This window comes from Charadrius vociferus, unplaced genomic scaffold (assembly GCF_000708025.1).
Source record: "Charadrius vociferus isolate BGI_N301 unplaced genomic scaffold, ASM70802v2 scaffold266, whole genome shotgun sequence".
NCBI classification, from domain to species: domain Eukaryota; kingdom Metazoa; phylum Chordata; class Aves; order Charadriiformes; family Charadriidae; genus Charadrius; species Charadrius vociferus.
This window is the reverse complement of record NW_009649114.1, coordinates 225,799-244,963: the sequence shown is the minus strand read 5'-3', so window position 1 is coordinate 244,963 and position 19,165 is coordinate 225,799.

Genomic DNA, 19,165 nt, shown 5'->3' with positions numbered 1-19,165 from the left:
AGCCATTTAGCAAAACAGCACAGCAAACTGCTGCCTAAAACTGTGTTACAGAGCAAAGCTGTTTGGGAGCCCTTGGAAATATGTTCCTGGACAGCAGGCAAACCATGAGTATGTCTCGAGTTTAAAATGACTCCCATTAACTCCTTAAATGGGGAAGAGTGTCTGGAGTTTTAATAATGTGCCCAGAGGAGCAGTAAGAAGTAAGATTTAAGAAAACTTGAATCAAATCTGACTTTCATTTCGACTTGCATATGATCAGGGAGGAAGGAGAGCTTTGTGGTTAAGGTATGACAAGGGTGGTAAAAAAATCTAAAGTGCCCTAGAAATTCCATTTTAAAAGTGATGCTGTCTTAGGGGGATAAAATCCATTTGGCTCCCACTGACATTCGGAGTTTGTAAGGATCCGGTGCTCTTTTGAAAGGTGGGATGAGGGACAAGGTCGGGGCTGCCAAACCCTCGGCCCCCAGCGAGCAGGGCGGGATCAGGCGGGCTGCAGAGCGATGCCGAGGGAGGGGAGCGGAGCCTGGTCCGCCGTGTCTCGCAGCGCTTCCCCACGCAGGTCCGTGCATGAGGAGCAGTGCAGAGCAGGGATGCCTGAAAGGAATTTACTTAAAATCTTTAAATCAAGCCAGGACAGGATTGCCGACTCTTAAATAGCTGTTTCAGTTCAAGCCGTGAGATGGGAGCTTGGTTCAGAACCGAGAAGTTGAAACCCTACAGCCCGTGCTAGACGGAGGAAGGCTAATTGATCTTAATGATCCCTTAAGAGGTGGAAATCTAAGAGTGGGTAACTATCAATCTGTTTCCTACTGGAAAGGTGTGCATGCCATTAAAATGCCCTTTGTGCTAGCTGCTTTGCTCTCTGTCTGAGTGGTTATGCCATACTAATCACCGCAGTAAATAAAAACCCTGGGTGATAATTTCCAGAACCATGTAAGGATGTTAAGGGAAAATGAGCACTCTGCTCCCCACACCAGACTTGATTTTTTTTGTCTTGTTGAAGACCGAAGGTTTTTACAGAACTAGTTCACTTTCTGAAATTTAAAGAAAAAGCCATATCCCTCCAGCTGTTGAGTTAAACAGAGTGTTATTCAAATTATGTAGGGTGAAAAAAATGTCATAACATAATGAGAATCAAATGCTGGCTTCAGGCGCCTTCATATTCAAGGACTTTAAAAAACAACAATAGCAACAAAACGGTTCAATCCTTTATCTGCCAGTAGAAAACGGTCATTTAAATAAACATTAACTAAGCTGGGGAACATCGATGTTGCGGCAGCAATTTGTTTCTGACAGATGAGACTGTTAAAGTCTTATTCTTTCTAAGAGGCAGCATTTTTAGAGAAAGACTAAATAGAGCCCTCTCCCGCGGCCGTGGGAGCCCCTCCTGATGGACGGCACCGCGGAAGCCCCCACTGAGTTGGCAATGGGGACAGACCCCACTGGAGCTCAGCCTCTGGCTGTCAGCAGGAGGGTGCCTGTGCCCCCACGTCAGCGTTCTGTAGGAGTGTTGGAGCCCCCGAGATGTGGCGGGGGGAACCCCAGGTGCGCACGGAGGACCTCGAACCCAACCACAGAGCATCCCATCGCCAACGCAGCATCCCTCAAAGCAGGGCCAAAGGTGGGACTCGGTGTGTGACGGTGGTGTGGAAGGAGGAGCGCACACCCATGTGCACACAGCAGAGCCACACACACCCCCCACACCCCCCGCACAACTCCCGCTTTCAGGCCGAGTACATTTAGTGTCTCTGAAATCAAGAACAGCAAGCCAAGACGTACACCCAACGCACGGGAGAGACAGCTGAGAGTGGGACTGAAAGGAACCGAATTCTTGAAAACAAAGAACAGTCAATATCTGTAAGCAGCCGCATGAGGAAGGAAAGAAATTATTAATACCATTAATTTGGTTTGCAGCAGCTACTTGAAGTCTAACCACAGGCAGCGAAGCCACTGAGTCAGCTCTGCACAGCGTAGAATCAAAAAGGGAACCTCAACGCAAACATCTTATTCAAATATCACAGGGAAAGGCTTTCCACGGCATTTTGCGTGCTTAAGCGAACTGCTCGGAGGCTACCGAGGTTTGAGTCTTACTAACAAGCCCCAGTACAGAACCTCCAGCCACGACACACGCAGCTATCTCCGAAATCAAGTCCCGAATTTGAGGGAATATGCAATATGGAAAGAACAAAAGGATCCTTTGATGTGTTCAACCACATGATGTTTAGCAAAAATGCAAATGTTCTCTCATGCTAGAGAACACTTATCAATATTAAGGCATACACGGAGGAGAAGAAAGAAGGAAGAACAAAATACAACACTTAACAAGAGGGTAATTTAGCCTGTTGGCAAGCGCTTTAAGTCTGGTTCATGAAAAATTACTTGCACAATTGTTTTGCAGGGTTTCGGGGCTTTTATGCATAAATCATAGTATTGATTCAATGTGAGTATCAGACTTACTCAGGTGTACAACTGCATGTGGGCACAGTTAAAGCACGAAAGGATTTAAGTGTGGAAATTGGAGAGGAAAAAACCATCCCCCCCCTGTTGCTCCTACAAGCTCAGCTACAATTGTCAAACAGCTGGAACGCGCGCAGATTGTTAATTAAAACATGGTGGTGACCACCTTCTGCAGCAGTCTCAGGAGAACATCCAGGCAGGAGATAACTGCCAAGCTGATTTTTTTTTTTTTATCCACCCATTTTTTTCCCCTTTGAGATTGCACTTTCTTTTCTGACAGAGAAAAGAAAAAAATAGAGGGCACGGGAAGCCCAAGGATGGCCAAGTAGAAGAGAAATAAAATCAATTGCATGTTACAAACTACAACAAATATTGCAGTCAGGGTGAGGAAGGGGAGGGAGGGAAGTGTCAGGAATAACGTACGAGGGCTTGTTTCATGGTATTCACATTTGCTAGCCAGATTTCTGTATCTTAAAATAGAGGGAAGGGCTCCTGCGGCACTACCATATGCACGAGAGGCAGTCCCAGAGGAGGGTCAGCAAGGATGCTGTGCCGCTCAGGGGAACTGAGAAAAGGCAAAGCTCTGGAAACGAAAACAGACGCAAAGAATCCATATCACTTGCACAGACATGCAGTAATTTAATCGCTTTCTATCCCGATTCATCCCTCAATATTTTCTGCATAAGCACATTATATTCGGCATTCACAGAGTGGTCAGAGCCCACAGCCCGGCAAACTCTCCTCATTGCTCCTTTCTCCAATAACACGGAGATGTAAAACAAAGGCCTAAAGAAGTTCAGGGTAAGCGACCTATATGCAGTGAAAACTTAAAGTTTCACAGAGACTTTGCTTGTACCGTGGAGCAATGTGGATAACATAGCACTAATTGCCCTCTCTAATGAAGACTCTCATTTCTAATTTGCGTTCCACTCATCTTGCTGTTATTACTATTACTGTTTACTCATGATGGCAATAATACAGAAGATGATAATGTGTCACACCAAGGAGCCACATTTGTGACCATGACACTTCTCTCCCCAGCACGGTAACAGGTCCGCATCCTGCCCAAGCAGCTCCCATAGTGGCACGACAGACCCACACAACGTTCCTGTTTGGCAGACACAAGAAGTTAGTTCTCTGTCCAGTTATTCCTATTCCAGCCTATTTTTTTCCATCCCTTTCCCCTTCACCAGCCATAAAGCTTGAGGAATTTTCTACAAGCCAACTAAAGCTGCAGCAGCAAATGTGTTCAAATCACTGCGTTAAGCCCCAGCCCGCCCAGCCTGGATTCCTCCTCTCCAAACCCAACTTCAGCCGCGGCGGCTGTAGATCATGATCAGCTGCTCAGAGGCTGCGGAGAGCGGCCCCAGGGGAAAAGGTCAGGTTTTGTGCAAGAAGGTTTAAACCCAGAATCAAGATTTTTTGTTCTAAGTATGTCTCTTGCGCTAAAATCTCAATAAATATTAATTAATTGTTCAGCCTATCCTAATTTAATTCGATCAATTTGCTTCTTTCTAATCTAAATAAAGAAGTGGGGTAGAGTAAGGGAATTATTTGTATTATTATCATAATAAAAAATAGCTATCTGTGCCAGCGTCTTAAATCAAATTAATTCTTTTCTTCTTGTTCCAAGGTTGCAATGAAATTAAGTTTTATCCAAATACCCACCATGAGGGTGTCTTTGGAACCGTAGTGTCTGATCAAAGCTTCAACACGTGCGTGAACTTAAAACTCCACTCATGGCCCTTTCCCGAATATGAGTATTTAGATTTCCAATCAGCAAAACACAAAGCACGTCTTGCACGTGCTAACCACCTTCGTGCCATTGAAGCCATGCCTGTGCTTTAAGAAAGGTAAGCGTTTCGCCTGGCTGTTTCAAGGACTACGCTACACCGAGAAATGTATGTTCCTGTATGCTGATTCTATATTACAAAGATGGGGAATACCTACAGGTCGCCAGTTCCTTCCTAGCAAATGCGGTACTGTTCACTCTGTTGAGTATCTGCTGCTTTGGTCAGCCCCATATTAAATTACTCAAGATTGACAGAACTTTCACTAATTCTCCCGGGAGGCTCTTTCACAAGCTATTGGGCTTTAGTGTGAGAATTTTCTCCTTTATATTCACCCTTTTTTCCATTCTTATTGTATCACCCGATTACATATGGTTATATCTCCCAGCAAAGTGCTCCTTCCCGCCTGAGCCTTCCACTGGTTGGGTGCCTGAAGATGGATGGCGCAGAGCAGGACATCTTCACCCGCTGGCATCTCAGGATCAGCCTTAATCTGAGCTAATCAAATGATGACAGCCCCTCTGAAAAGAGAAGTAATTACACAGTATAGATTGTATGTATCTCTTAGGAGATGAGGACTCGGATTTGATTATCTAAATTCTCCTTAATGCTTTATGATGAAGTTAAGGACGAATATTGCTTTGAAAGCAATTCAGCCAGAACTTCCCCTTAGAAAGAAAGCCCTGAAACATGATACAAATGACCAAAGTCAGCAAGAAGAAATCGTCAGCCCAAGGTTTCTGTTCAAGATGTCCAAGATACAATCAGAGAAACTGGATGTGAAGTAATATCCCACCGAGGTAAAAACAGGTTGAAGTGGCCAAAATCTGCCCACTCAGGTGGCAGAAAAATAAATAAATAAAAATAGATCATGCCTTTATTGAATGTATTTAGTTTTGTTTTCATTCTTGACCTCAGCCAACACAAGCAAGTGACATCTTCGGTGGCGATCTCGGCTGACACCCCGGGGAGATCAGAATCACCCGCAGTTGGGTCTGACGGCCGCTGACCAGACAGCCCCTTGACTCTGGTCAAGCCCATGCACATTTCTAGCGTCTTCTGGGGAAATCTAAGGTTTCGCTGAGCATTTTTCCGGCCTCCAGGTGGACTGACGGTCTGTTTCAGAGATCCTTTCCACCGGCCTCTCCTTTGAAGCTGATCCCTGCCAGCAGCTGAGCGCAGCCCGAGACACCACCCGCCGCCGGCAGCATCGTCGTTCCCGCGCTCCTGCCACAGAGGGATTTTCCACGCGTGTATTTGATCCCGGTTCCAGCCTCCCGCAGAAGAGGCTAACAGTGCCGCCGTCCCGCTGCTGGGCAGCCCCTGGCATGGAAAGGCTCCTTCAGACGGGAGGTCACCGCTAACAACGCCGGGAGGAGCACCGCCCTCCCCTCCTCCCCCGTACAGCTTTGGCAGGCAGCGGGAAAGAAAGAGGTATATTTGGCTCCTGTTTAAATATTGATCACAGCATATTTTTGCTAAAACCGAAGTCTATCGATCCCCCTGCGCGTCTGCAACCTCAATACCTTGCTGAACGTTTTTCTGGAGATGGGAGAAGGCTCCTTGAGTTATGATGTTAATAAGAGCGGCACAGGAGGAGTCCCTGATGTTCAAACCACAACTTCAGAGAGAACATTTTTCACTGGCAGGGGCCTCTGGACACTCCGTGCTTCTTAATGGTGCTCTCTCAGCTGTGCTGATGAGCCTTTAACAGAAAGGCTTTGGAAACGCGTTAACTGCAGCTCCTGTGGCTCTCCCCGGAGCCCGTCTGGGTTGTGATTTCAGGCTCAGGGCACACAAGATTTCGGAGCCCGCACTGACGCCGGTGTTGGGGCTCTGCCGCGCAGTCCCCGCTCCAGCGCTCTACTTAAGCATGTAATTAACTCCAAGTGTGTGAATTTTGTCTTTGGCATCGTTAGGGATGTATTACACTGCCCTGAAGCTGAGCGAGTGCGGAAGGGTTGGGGCCGTGCACGTCACGCTGCCGCGGGGCTGAGATGCCCCGAGCCCCGTGGGGACCCCGTCCTGCGCGGGGGCGGGAGAGCATGGGTGCCAGCAGGCATGCCGGCTACCGAGCTCATAAGAGTGGGGGGAAGAAGATAAAAGCAAACCCCAGCAGGTTTGTATGTATCTACATACGCTTTTGCATTAACCGCTGGCAATAACGAAAGAAAAAATCAGTTCTCCTGAATCGCTACCAGCCTAACCCGAAAACACAGCGAGGCTCTTCTGATACAGACTAAATCAGGCAGCAGCCTGATGGGACCGGCCACCCTCCTTTCAGATGGAGAGCCCTATCTTGCTATCCAAAGTGTCAAATACACAGCGCTTCAGCGAAAAACAAGCCACCCCCCACCCGTCCCTCTATTGTATTTGACAATTGTGCTGCACTCTGCGAGGGGGAGAATAAATCCTCCCCGTCCCATGCCGCGTTTGGGCTACCATGAAGCATGAGACTTGTTTAATCTGATTATTTGAGGGACAAATCTCCCCTGCACATCTGTGGCTGCAGAAGGTTCTCAAGGGAAAAGCCAAATTAAATTATGCCCTCGACAGTACTGTACGTGGGAGGGCAACCTGCAGTGCCAGCCCCAGCGTGCGAGCCTGAGGCTTCGCTCACACCCGACATCGATTCACTGTTCTTAGAGCCAAGCACTTAAATTCTCCATTCCTCACTTCCCAACCTGCAAAACAGGAATAAAATCACCTGCTTTTCTGGGAAATCCTGGGGAGGAACCCCGCAAAGGGCCGCATGCCCTTGGGTGAACGATACTGTCACAGACAAAAGTATTTTTGGGGGTATTTTAAAGAGTTCACGCTCAGAAACGGCAGTGATTCGTGGGTTTCTGTAGCTGTGATGCAGCATTTCCCTGCCCCATTTGCAGGAGAGACACTTGCAAGGACAATCGCATCCACTTCTGTTACCAATTCTAGGGCAGGATATTAGATTTTGAAGAGAGGAACAGAGCCAAGGCTTCTCCTTTTTCACCAAATCCTATTCGTTTTGTTTTTCTTCCTAAAATAGCTTAGGGCTATTCAACAGAAGTGAAATTTGTGATAATTTTTTAGCAATTTTTGTCAGTCTGCAAAGAGTAGCTTTTTATGCAGAAATTTGTGTTTCACCAGCTACTGCTTTTTGAGGACAGCCGAAGTTTTCCCATCATTTTGTTTTATTTCTAAGAGTTCACTAAAGTTGACAAATCCAAATCATTGCCAACACATAGTCTATTTCTTTAAAAAAAAATATTACATCATCATCCATAATCACATCCATATTCCACTCTTTTTCATTTGTCTCAAATAAGCAAGTTTGCCAGCAAGAACTTTTTTTTGGAAACAGGCTGTCGTAAATGAATTTTGAAGACTATTCTCAAAAGCAGTTCTAAAATTAACGGCAACACATCGTTTTAAGGCGCGTTTTCAGCCATCGGCTTGCAGAGCTAGACCATGCAGCCTCTGCATCTAGTTAAAATACGGCGTATGCTGTATATCGAGTGTTTTCGGCTGCCCGCTCTCAGGCCACCCCTCCCCCAGAGACACACCGTCCCGTCCGGGCTCCCTCCCCCAGGGAAGGCTGGACCAGGTGATGGTTCGGGGTCGCTCCCCCCGGGCTGCTCTGCGGTTCTCTGTCAGCTTGTGCTGCTGCATCTCCAACAGGACCCAAACCCAAACGTACGTGGAAGAACAGGGCTCACTATTACCTCTCTGCTACGCCCATCCAGCTTCTGATCGAGGCACTTGTTCACCCAGAAACTGCAGTCAACCTTTTTTTCTTAATAACCACTATTGACTTATTCTTCATGAATTTGCCCTGCTCCTTCCCGAAGTCCTTCGTACCCAGCGTTCTCCATCAGGCTGCCAGTCCTACCCTGCACGGGTAATTATGGATCGCATGACAAACGACTTCTTCCTGCTCATTTTGTATCTGCTGCCTGAGAATTTCCCTGGGTGCTCTCTTGTTCTTGCCATGAAAGGAATAAAAAAATGAGTTTGGCTCCTGTTGCTCTCGCAGAGACAGGCTGTTGCTATAAGGAGTGGTACAGAGGACGCATTTACCGCTCTGCCTTACAAAGTTTGCTAGGCTTCATGCTTTTATGAAATATATTCAGCCACCCTTATGATTATACACCAATATGTTTCTAACATATCGTGAAACTGTAGATGGTGTCAGAACAGGCTGATTTTTAACATATCTTAAACACTTTTTTCCCTTCATTAAAGTAGAATAATTGTCACAGCATAATGTAACTTAATGTCAAACTGTAACACACAAGCCTATCTCCCCTATCAAGGTAATTACATTTTAAATCTATGGTCTGTGTTAAGTTTGTTTTTTCAACATATGCACCTTCAGGAGTTATTTAAAATGTGGGTTGTTTTTTTTTTTTCCCAGAAGCGTGCTGGGGAAGTGGGTACTTTGCCAGGGAGAGCGGGGCACGAGGCGGCAGCCTGGTCCAGCCGAGCGCTGGTGGGACGGTGGGACACAGGGGACATAGTCGCGGCCGGGCCACCTCCCGCGGGACTCCAGGAGCACCGAGGTTCTGGCACCAGCAGCCTGAGTGCCTGGGATTAAATGACAGCAAAGGGAATATCTGCTAGAGGGTGATTTTAGCTTTCTGTAAGCGATGCCTTGCGAGGAGCCTCGTTTGGGAGCTGAGACCAGGGAAGCGGCGTAAAAGCAGCCCGGAGAGCCCACTCCGGAATGAATTCTTCCATAATTAGGCCACAAAGTGGAAAGTCCTCTTAACACTACATTACTGTGCACCTGAAAGGAGAGGATAAAACGTTTCTCAAGGGTCCACCAAACCTGGAAAAGCAAATCACTGAGGCCAAAGAAAATGAGATTAAATTGGACTTCTAAGATGCAGTGTGCCTATTGACCTCCCTCATACCAAGTGCTTTCTTCATGTTCCTGTTCTTAAAAAAAGGGGGGAAAAAAAACCATCCAGGAGTATGCATGCTGTTCAGAAGATAGCTAGAGGCTGAGTTGGATTTGAATTTTGATCAAAGTTTTTCTCATTTGACATGCTTTTCTGTGTCTGCATTCCCAATCTGCCTTTTTTGCTTAAAATAATGCTTCCCATATAAGAAATCTTAGCTGCCATACATAATAAGAAACCCTGGGCTCATGAAAGCATAGTTTCTGCTGTCTGGTGGTCCTTCTCCAGAATCTAGTTTACTGAAGGAGGAGCATCAAGAGGCCCCCGCCTCCTCCCCAGACACCAGTGCGACCTGGCACCGGTACCCTGCACCCCCACCTCTGCCTTTCTGCACACCTAACTTCTCCACGAGTAAGAAAAATATCCCGTTTATAGCCAATCGCTCAATCTCCTCATTTGTTTCTCTCCCTTGAGTTGGAATAACACAGCCCCCAGTCCTCCTCCTCCTCTTCTTTTTGTGACACAAAGAGGTACGACCACCAGCAAAGGGGTACGGTGGCAGAGGAGCCATCTGGGAAGGGCCCTCTCCAATTCCCCTCTGCAGGGATCAGCACCCGTGCCGTGTCAATCCACAAACTGGTTGGTTTGAGGACACATACAATGTGGGCCAGATTGTTGATGCAATTGTTTCATAAAGCGCCTTCATTACGGCCTGTGACTTCGTACATCCTTCTCCTCACACCAAAGACAGCAGCACAGTAATTTATCGTTTGCGTTGGCCACGGCACGGGGCAATATTAAACGAAGAAACACATCCAGCAGCAGAGAGAATGAAAAGGCACGTGGTTCCCATCCCCGGGAGCTGCCGAGCACGGGGCGAGGATCCTGCTGCCCCCTCCCCATCCTGCGGGCGCCGCAGCTCCCACCTTCCAGCGCTACTGCCGGGATTGGGGCGAAGCTGCCCCAGTGCCGACCGTCGTGCGTTCCGTCTCCTTCCCCGGCCATCACCCACAGCACAGCCATGGGCCAGAGGTGCCGCAGAATCTCCGTACTGACTGGGGAGTGACTACAGGGGACCAGGATCAGTCTGGATTAGCGCATCTGCAGCCCCTTGGTTCAATCCCATAGAAGACACTCTCAGGTACGTCCAGTGCGTGAGAGAGCGGCTTTCCCACTCACGTTGTTCACGTCTCATTGCAGAGGAGAGCTGTGAGGCCCAAAGCTTTCTGCATAAAAAACACGTAATATTACTCCCTCCAAACACTGCAAAGCCACTGCAATATTTTAAAATATGGATTATCTCCAGCTTCTGCTCATCTTGATGGTTCCACCTCATTTATCTTGCTACTCTAATTTCCTTAAATGCGTGTTTTCTTTACAGGCTACTAACTACAGAAAACTTGAAGCAATCAACTGAAGTTTATGCATCGACATATCACTTCGTTAGCTGTGAATTCATTTCCAAGGGGGCGGTGACCTTTAATGAAGTTGGAAATTGAATCACGCCGTCGTGTTTAGGGACGTGCAGGAGTCTAAAAGAGAGCTGTCCACTGGAAAGGCTCCGTGACCAATTTAAAAATTAAACCACAATTTGATCAAGCATCCGTATTTCTTCGTGGTATCCTTCCTCTTTCTGAGACCTTTGCTCTCTATGGATCTATTCAAAGAGAAATTTTTCCTGAATTTTCTGAATTTCAACCAGTCTTTGAGTCCTTGCAATGACCATCTCAGTGCCATGAGAGGCATCGGAGACCTGAAGAGCGAGAGAAGCAGCGGCAAAAGCCAGCTCTGCAGGCACTCCTCCCCGCCGTGGTCTCTCCCAACCCCTCTCTCCCCTCTCCCACATCGCCTTTTGCCGTGGCCGTTTCTTGGCCACGTTCTCCTTTCCAAAAGCAGCACCGGACCGACCCTGCTGTGCCACCAAATCGCAAACCTCCACAGAGCGCTGGGGTTGTGCCCGGGCACACGCGCACATTTCTATTTTTTGAGATGTGAGTGACATTGCAAACGCAACTTTCATCTCAGAAACTCGGAGCGTTGCCATAGAAATTGCAGCGGGGGAGTCACCAGGTTGTGGGCTCGTGCCCTCTGGGATGACGAGTGCTCCGCGGGGCTGTCCCCAGGCCGGGCTCTGGCCACGCTGAGCTCCCGCACCCGGGCAAAGCAGGAACCGCCTCGGTCCACAGGATTAATTTGTGAGCAAACGTGTGTGTGTGTGTGTGTGTGTGTGTGTGTGTGTGTGTGTGTGTGTCCGTGTGTCCACATTCACAGACAGAAATTACAGTGGCTGTTGGAACAAGAAAGCCACGTGCCTGCTCAGGAAAAGCAAAACCAAAGAGCTAAATGAGTGTTTATCATTATAATAACAATAATAATCATTATTATTGCAGCCTCTCCTTGGGACACGGTGCAGCTGCACACGCATTAGCCCTCGGCAGCCCCGCGGGTCAGGTGAGCGGCGTTACCCCCATTTCACAGACGAGAGGGCAACGTGTGAGCAGCACCTCGGGGGCGCAGGGAGCGCAGCCCTGCTCGGCCCCGCGTCCCTGACCCTCTGCTCCAAACCTGAGGCCAGATCACAACAGTCCCCACAGTTTTTTTCCTACTGCATATGCTGGAAGCTACGTCATCTCAAAACGCGCTGCTAAAAATGCAAAACTAATGCCGGAGGCCACTGGTCCGTGACTCCCCATCGCACCCGCTGAGCCCAGGAGGCAGCTAAGAGGCACCAGAATTGTGTTTGTTGAAGGAATTTGGCTCACCAGTGGCACCCTCCTCTCCCTTCGACTCGTCTGACAGATTTTTCTTTTGAACAACTTCGTTTCTTCATGGATTTGTTTATTCTGAAAGGTCGGGGTACTACATTGTGCTCCGCATTATCTCTTCCCCATGTCCCCCGTCCCCGCAGCAATCGCGCCTTCAGCACCTTCCCTGCGAGGCTTTGACACTCCCAAATCCAGCTGAGACTTCTCGGGACTTTAATTAATGAGATAACAAAAGGGAAAACACCCAAAGAGTGAACCCCCGAGTTGAAGACTTTATCTGCTCTTTGCAGCTGCATCTTTTTTTCTCCTTTTTTTTTTTTTTTTGAGCTGCATTCCAGGTCCGTCAATACTGTTTCCCATTAAATTAAATAGCTTATTGACTGGTGTGAGACGTAGCCACAAGGCCGATAGGATCCGAGCGCAGTACTTTCTCAGTGCAAACAATCACAGGTCACTGCACAGTAAATCAGTTGGTAATGGAGTTTGAACTCTGAGAATCAGTTCTGTGTACCCTTTTTATTTGTTTTTAATTTGTATCAATGGTAATTCTGTCGGTTTCAATTTATGTGACGGTAGCAGGTTGTGGAGCAGCGGAAACACCATTTTTCTTCTCGTTAACCATTGAGCTCACGGCACCGTGGCAGCCGAGCGCTTCTGAGCTCACAAGTGTTAAGGTTTCTTGGGATCAGCAGAATCCTTCGCTGTTTTATTTTCCTCTGTCTGTCTTTTCCATCAGCAATAACATGAGAACTGGTTCCTCCCTGGACGCGTGCGCTGCCCAGGTCGGCTTTGCACCGCGACACCGCATTACACAGCGTCGGGAGCTGTGGCGCCGGGTCGGCTCGGGACGCTCATTCCCTGACATTCCCCCAACTTCCCACTGCTTAGCGACATCCACCAGGATACAACAACCGAGTATTCATGCATGACTCTATGAATTTCTCTCATCCCTTTTTGAACCCATTCATACTGCAGCATCTGTGATACCTGGTGGTACAGAGTACCACAACCTAATTATGAATCATATAAAAAAAAATTACTCCCTTCTGTTGCTTTAAACTTACTACCAGATAATTCTGGCAGGTGTCTTCTAATATTTGCTATGTGAGAATTAATGAATAATCATTCCTGACACACTTGTAAAAAATCTTCATCCATCATTTCTGCTCTAAGGCAAGGGTTGTGCTCCAGCAGCCTTCTCCGAAGCAACCCGGCTGGTCCACCAACATCCCTGTGGCCGCCCTTTGTGTCTTTCCCAGTTCTGTGGTGCCGTTTTGCTGCTGGAAGACCCGAACAGGGGCCAGTGCTGTCACCATGAGCACGCCAAGGATTTAGAAAGCTGCGTAAGGTTTCTTTTTGTTTATTTCATTGTCTATTTCCTCCTCAATAATTCATACAGTTCCGCTCCCCTTTTGGCCTTTGCTGAGGCTTCAGCTTATGGTTTCCGAGAACTGTCCACAAATGCTTCACAGGCAATTTTTTGAGCAATAATGCTTAAATCGGTGTCAGGCTGCTCACTGCTTGTACACAATTAGGGCTCCGTTTCCCACGCACATTATTTTTAAGGCCAGGTTGGACGGGGCTTGGAGCAACCTGGGCTGGCGGGAGGTGTCCCTGCCCAGGGCAGGGGGTGGCACTGGGTGATCTTCAAGGTCCCTCCCAACCTAAACCATTCTGTGATTCTATTTTGCACTTAAAATCACTGAATTTGACTTGCTATTTTTGGCTCAGACACCCGATATGCCAAGGTGCTCCAGTAACCGCTCTGGTCATGTCTCTCATCTTAACTGGTGCCGCTCTCCTTCACCTGGATGAGCACTGCAGCTCCGTGCCCTGATCCAGCTTTCCCAGCCCAAAGCGCTGGTGCTCCCGCAACCTCCTCCCCATCACCGCGGGGCGCTCAGCCTCGCCGGGGCCATGGGCTGCTCCTTCTCCTGCTGGCGCTTCACTCCCTAAGTTCACATCCAATATTGCCTTTGTCAGGCCCAGCGTTGGTGGTACCTACGGAATATCCACGCTGGTTTGCTCCTTGCTCAGTGTTCAGACTGAAGGTTTTAAACAAAACCAGGTATAATCCCTCCTCAGTCAGCGGCGACATAAGTTTGCCCCCTCCTTGCTGACGCATCCAGCTCTCGAAAGCCTTTACTGCTTAATGGATTCATTGAAGTGATAATATGAGGTGACTCGCATGTCAGGTTGTTAAAACAGTGATAAGACATTGCACTAAGACAACGTTATCGCTACTAACTGCATTATAATGGTCAGGGAACGCCTTGTGATATTCCCGCATACACCAAATGAGTGAGCAGTGTCTGGGACGTTTGTTAAAGCCGCTGCCAGGACAAGAAGCCCCATTTTCCCCGGGCGTGCGTTTGCCTGGCTTTACAAAGGGGATGTGCGGAACACGCCTGTTTGCAAAGTCACACACACACACGTTTCTCCTCTACAATATTTTGCGAATCTACACAGACGTGTTAGGAAAACTGTCACTTGCAGAAACTTCTTTGCAACCAGAGTGTGATTTTTTTTCAGAGCTATTAATCAAAGGCTAGAGTGGAACCAGCTTGACAAAAAGAAAGAAAAACAACACACCCATGGACTTTTAAAACACAACGAGGAAATACTTGAATGAGGCAAAGAGGTGTGCTGAGGAATTTATAGCTGTATACAGGTGTTCACATTCCCCACATCAGCTGCAGGCTTCAGAGCCTGCCCTAGAGGTTTGGGGACGGGAGGCTCCTGAGCGGCCGCCGACGCTCCCGGCCCATCCTACTCCCGCGCCCCACAGACGCTCCGCTGCTCCGGGTTGCTCCGATATTTGATTTTTCCCCTCCTCTTTTTTCCCCCCTGCCACTTTGTAAGGGATTCTGGCGACGCCTCCACAGTACATGAAGCCTTCCCTCCACGGCTGGACAACCGTACGAAACGCCCTTTGATGGCACGTGAGCTATAGGCCGCCTGCGATTCACTCAGCTTAATCTAAAGGAGAGATTTTCCTGCGGTTGTATGAGCCTCTCCGAGCAGCAGAAGGAAGCTAATAGACTTTGTGATCGCTTCTATCACACAGCAAACAATCACGGGTCACAAAACTACAAATCAGAGGCTAATGGATTTTCAAAGATGCGCTTTGGCCCTTTGTACATTTTTTAATTTGCTTTTAATTTGTATTGATCTTCCCCCCTCTTGCTCCAATCCCTCCTGTGTCGGCAGGTCAGAAAGCGTGCCAAGAGGAGAACAATCTCACAGAAACCCCGAGGCAGGTGAGACAGCCACGCAAACACATGTGCACGTGCTTTTTCAAAAACGGCTGAGCCTCGGTGGCAGGGCTCGCCTGGCAGAACCCACTGCCGGGCTGGGGACTTGTCACTCGGCGGAGGGTGACACGCAGCCTCCCACGCAGGTGGGGGCTTCACCTGCCAGGGAAGGACCTTGTGAAGAAACAGGAGAAGAAAATACTGCTATTTCAATCCTCAAACCACTCTCTATCTTGAACTCCCCCAGAAAGAGTAAACATTTGCTTATTTACCTGGTTTGCTCTGGCTTGTCTGCACCAATTTATTGCTTGTTCATTGTCATCACATCAGTATTTTTAATTTCTTAATGCTAACCAGCCACAAGTTTCCAGCTTTCTATTAATTGCAGAAAGAAAAGATGCTCGATGGACAGACACAGGTTGCCTTGTGCAGCCTGAGCAGAAAGGCAGCGGGGAGAGGACTCGGCTCTATCTCACAGCTCAGTGGTACCCATGGGATGCTCTTTCTTCTCTCCTCACCTTCACTCCCAGAGAATAAATCCTAGATAGGAAATGACTGATTGAATATCCATGATAAACCATTTACCGCTCAGTTCTAGCCATGCAAAGTACTGTCAAACAGTCCTGAATAAGAAGTGTATTAATAAAAATCATGATCTGCACACAAACAGAAAAGGGCTAAATTCTTCAGATAAATGACTCACAACAAATGATTTGACCAGCTCTCACGATCGGCTTATGCCCTGAAGCATGAAGATTATCAGCCCCATGTAATTTTCTCCTAGCTGGTGTAGCTGCAAAGACTATTCATATTCATATAAATGTCTAATGTCTAATCCTCTAATCTAATCCTTTTTTTTTTTTTTTTTTTTACTGCTTGTGCTAAAGCTCCACAGCCTATACTCAAAAGCCCTCTGAGCAATGGAATTATTGATAAATTACTGCAGAGAGGAGGAGCACCGCGCATACGCCAAACCCACCAAGCTCTGCCTCTTCTTCAAGAGTTCTTACTTCCCTGTTCAGAAGTGGGGGTGTGAATTTGCAGGACAATTGCAGGTACTTTTCCTCCCTGACATTTTTCACGTCCTTGCCGAGTGTCGGAGCGAGGCGATTATCCTCCACTATGGCCTTCAGAGAGCTTCAGGAGTGGTTTCATGTCAATTAAGCTTCATCACTACAAACAATATAGGATTCTGTTGGCCGTATTATTTATTCTTCCTGAGAGAGCGAAAATCTCTGGACCCTGAACCCAACCCAAACGTGATGTTATGAGGATCAGAAATGAAGTTTGTCCTCTGTCACTGTGTCACTCACAGAAGTGCTCTGGGCCAGCCACAGTGACGTCCCTTTGAGCTCAGCACAGTGCCACCGCACAGTAAGGCACTCGGTGCCTTGCGTATGCCACAAGCTAAAAGAAGAGAAACGTTCAGCATTTAGATCGTATGCGTTTGCCAAACTCCAATAATGTCGCAGAAACACAGCTAAAGACCCGAGAGCAACGCCTGCTGTCTCCCGCAGGCTGGGGCTCGGGGCAGAAGAGTCTTGGGTTGGAAACAATGAGGTACCTACTTTAATTGCCCACTTTATATCACAACTGGTAAGATGTATACCTGTTTTATACCAGCATAGAGTAGAGGGTGGCTCACAAGAACTCTTAATATCCTTTCCTTCTCTTTTTGACATAGTTTACATGTGACCATTTCTACTTTTTATTTCCACCATTATCAGATTACTAGGATGACAACTGCCTGCTCCATTGCTAGTGTTTTTACTATATCCACGACAATCTAAAATGAATGTACTCCACACTGGCTGGAAGCTTTCCTTCGCACAGCACACTCTGCTTTCAGAGATGGAACACGTGAAAAATTCTTCCAGCTGTATTCCCGCAGGAACCGGTGGGGCTGCGCCGTGGGGCTGGGAGGACCAGGCAGGGTTTGGTCATGAGACTGGTGGACGGTGGAAAGTTTCACCCAAAATGGGTGAAGACGGCAGGACAATGGACCGGACCATCCAGTAAGCAGTAACAGCACGGCTCCCGTGCCCGGGCTTATTTATGCCACGGCCTCTCCGCTGCCGTGTGTGCAGCACCACATGTATTTATGGATATTTAGTTTGCGCACACTCTGGGGTAAAGATTCGTACCATGTACAGGAATTACAAATCCAGACACAGTTTGTGGCCTCTGAGCGTTTCTATAATAAAAATTATAATTCTGGAACTGGTTTTCACTCAGAATCAGGCTGAAACTCATCAATCCATTATCTCACTTAGACCAACAAATAAGCATCAAACGGGAACTTCTTTCAAATCACTGTGGACTTGGACCAATTTTGAAACACTGCCCTAAAGCAGAAAGACTTAGTATCCTATTTATTAGTCCCCCGAGGCCAGCCAGCTTCTCCATTAACTTTTAGCTCAAACTAATAGCACATTCATAAGCAATTTTGTGGGTGACTGTATCTGAGACTTTAAGCTGCTATATTTTTTTTCCCTTAGAAATTATCTTTTTGCTTGATGATATGGAATTATTTAGATGACAACTCACATTAAAAGAACCTGTGCTCTTATAGGCAAAGACATTTTTTCCCAGACAACACAGCTATAAAATTGTTCTAAATCTACTGACTTCAAGGGACAGAGTTTTGCCATGATTAAAAAGGAAGACTTTTTCATTTGAATATTGCCCTTTTTAATAGCTTAAACAGGCATCTCCACGTCAATAGGTTTTCAGCTATGTTGTCAGACGAAGCTGTTCTGTATTGTAATTCTTCCACATGCTTTTCACAGATACTGAATGTTTTGCAAATACAAATTCTTTTTAAACTGTTTCTTTCTGTCCCTGTTGTATGTACATTTACTGCCGTTGAAGCTTGGCTACGGACAGAAAGACAACAGCTCCACTTGCTTCTGGAGCTCTTTTTCCCCAGTTACATCTGTTGCACTCGGTAATGCAAGAGAGGTTTTGTGTGTATTTGTGTGAGTGTTAACATATGCACGCATCCTTCAAAAATAGCATTGCTGACTCCGTGTAATGCTTTGGGAAATTCGTTATGAGAAATTTCACCATTAATCCAGAGAAGAAACGCAGCAAAGGACACAAACATCCTGCAGTATTCTCACAATTTCAGACAACCAATTCATTTCTTTTCCTATCTGCCATTTCTGTTCCACAAACATAGCAAACGCCGTCATTTGTATTCCACTTGTTCATTTTGGGGGAAGCTTTGTTTGAGAGTGCGCAGTTCAGAGCCACTGGCAAGGCAGAGACAGAGCCTGTCCCCGGAGGTCACCAGCTCGCAGCCTCCTGTCTCTGCAGCGCAGGGGACAGTTTTTGCAGGAAAACACTCGGCGTTTCTGATTTCGGGTCCAGCAGAATACCTCTGCACTTGCCTTGCAGCGGACCCTCATTATCAATTTCAGCAACAAGTCTAAAGGTTAAGTCCCAACCCCGGCAAGCAGTTAGCCCCAAGCTGAGATTTTACATGTGCTTCTATGCTAAGCTCACCGTAAGTTAATCATATTTTCAGCTGATCTCCTGACCGAGGGTACTTCTGGTGAATTACATCTGAATAAAGTAATGATGCTCAACCCCCGTCCTCTCCATAGCACCGTGCATCCTCACTCAGAACACGATGGGCAGATCAGTACGGGGGGGAAACACTGACAGTACCTCACCGCGGCTGCCACAGGGGCTTGGTGGTCGCAGATAGAAGAGCTCACCTCCTCCAGAAATCTGAATGTTTCACCATTCCCCAGAACCAAGCGATATAAATCCCTGACTATGAGCAAAGAAGCTTTTCCTAGCTGAACTAAGACCGCGGCGGTGTCTTAGCTGTGGGTTAATACGGCTTTTGTGGCGCAGACAGTAGAAGGGGACCAGGGAGACCGGGTTATGACGTCGTCACCCCTTTGAGTGCAGCTCTCCTTCCACAGAGGTCACACATAAAATTAAGTTCTGGTCTGAGAGAGCTCCTTCCCTGCACACCCAAGCCACGCAGCTCTTGCCGCCTCCCGGCT